This window comes from Oryzias latipes, chromosome 3 (assembly GCF_053564925.1).
Source record: "Oryzias latipes strain Hd-rR chromosome 3, Olatipes_Hd-rR_3.1".
Taxonomy (NCBI): Eukaryota; Metazoa; Chordata; class Actinopteri; order Beloniformes; family Adrianichthyidae; genus Oryzias; species Oryzias latipes.
This window is the reverse complement of record NC_136239.1, coordinates 36,197,278-36,199,711: the sequence shown is the minus strand read 5'-3', so window position 1 is coordinate 36,199,711 and position 2,434 is coordinate 36,197,278.

The following is a 2,434-nucleotide window of genomic DNA, read 5'->3' as shown; positions in this document are numbered from 1 at the left end:
CATTGAGCCTTTCTGTCCTGTCTAACCACAGACTAACATCGTACAGTGGATTTTGAAAGCCGTTTCTACACAGGAGCACAAACTGGCATTCTTAACGGCGTCGGGCTGCAGCGGTGCAGGATTTTTAAAAAGAGGTGAAATTGGCAACCGCAGCTCTTGCAGTCTGAGTCATCTGGCGTGTGTTTGTTTTCTCACTCGTCTTTCGACGTGGAAGACTTCATGCTCCGAATCGCAGCATCTGTTCCAGTTCAGGAGAAGCGGAGAAAGGCGCAGCGATGACACATCTGCTCTTTTCACACTTGTCACGATCCGACCCTCAAAAGATGGAGGTTTTTATTGAATGAGTGAACTAATCAGATGGGGTCAATGATGTCCGTAGGGTTAAAAAATGACTAAAAAAGAGTGCCGTAAATCAGAGTTTGCGTAAACTATTATTGTGAAATATGTGGAGGAGGGTTCCACGGGGTTTTCCAACAGACATCCCTCAATTTCCTAAACAGATTTAGAGTCGCGGTGAGCCAGAGGCTTTCTATTCGATTTAGAAGCGGAGGGCATGCCAAAAACTTCAATACCCAACATGCAAAACATATTTTACATTAGAAGTATTATTTTTAAAGTGATTTAGCATTTAACTAAAAGTAAAAAATGGAATCCTCTTATTTTTCTATTCAGATCTGAGATGCAGAATGAGGGAGTAACATGTAAATCAAAGTTTACCTGCAGGAGAAACACAAAAAATCTAACAATGACGTTTTTATTGTTTTATTCAAATTGGCGGTTGCTTTTAGTTAGGTTTTGCTTCTCTCCCCTTTCTCACATGTGAGCTGGTCTTTCACTTGTTTCGTTGGTGTAAATGAAGATGATCTAGTTCTGCGTGTAAAGTTTCTGTGCACACAGAACAGTGCTTCACATGGAATTTAAAGAACAGTGGCTTTCACTGCAAGCTGCACTCCCTGCAAAGCAAGCGGGTTCTTTCCCTGTCTGCATGCATGCATGCGCGCATGCACAGCTCTCTGAGTAACGTGCACACATGCTTCTGCTGCATGTCACTCAACAGTAACACCAAATTAAGATACATTTCTTTATTTAAAAAAAAGAAAGGATTCTGTCCTTACTTTTCTTTACACTGGTGAAAAAATAAGAGTCCATGCAAAAGCGACAGAAGGAATTCCTAAGTAAGTTTTTACGCCACTCAGTACCAGTTTAAGAGAAACCGTGACAATAGGTTTCTCTTAAACTGCAACATTTTGACTCGCATAAATGTTGCAAAAGGGCCTGCCTTGCATTGCCTGAGAATCCTATGACTGTCACACTTAAGTTGCATGAATCCAGAGCACCATAACGCCAGTCTTAAAAAAAAAAAGGGAAACAATGTTCACCCTTTTTTGTCTCACAAAACTAATTTTGAGATGATTTCAAAACCTTGACACAACAGAGTTTTTTTTTTTTGTAATCCTACCCCGCTCAAACACACCTGCCTTTGATAACTGCCATCATCAGGCTTCCTCCAGAGCCGAATCAGGAGTTCCCTAAAGACCAGGGTTGGGAAAACTCCATAGCTATTATGATGACATGTCCAACAACAGGGAGAGTCTGTGTCAAAGAGTGGTTTACGACCTCATGGAAACTGCAGAGTTTGCAAACAGTCACACCTTAGTGACCGACAGCTTTTCCAAGATGATCTGCCTTATTATGATCAATTAGGTCCTCTCCTCTGCTTTTCTTGTTCTGTGATGTTTCAGATAGGATAGTTTGGTAGAATCTGTTCACAGAAAAACGGACCGCTTCCACTTTATCGACGGCCGGCTGCACTTTCTCACTTCATCACTCCTACCAACACAGCTGATTTCCCCAGAACACACAGCACTAATGTGACTTTTATGCCTTAGTTTACTTCCACTCTCTGGTCTGCTGGACAGTCGGGCTCTTTACAGGTCCTGCACTACGAAAAGAGACAACTTAAAATAGGAAAAGAACAGGAATCTTAAGAGGAAAATCTCTAGAAAGTAATAAAATGATCTGATCAAGCGGCCAATCATTTATACTTAAGAAGAAGTTGTATAATAGGAATTCCAAATCTAGAAACAATGAGATCCACACAACTGTTGAAAATTAGCTTATTAGTGAACTGCTACATTTACTTCAAAGTGAATGTTATGCCACCCAATAACGACTATTTTTTGCAAGTTCTAAGCAAATAGTTTGCATTTTTGAAATATTTTACATACCTAATAGTAGTTCATATTAATAACAGGGATAAACACAAGTCATAAGTGTAAATGACTCTGTTTGGAACAAAATTGAGAATCTTAGTACAAGTTGCTGGGTCATGATAAATCCTCATAAAATCTAAACCTAACGGATATTCTTAGAGCATAAATCTTCATTTCTGTTTCCAAAATAATGACAGTGAACGCAGGAATTAGCATCCAGT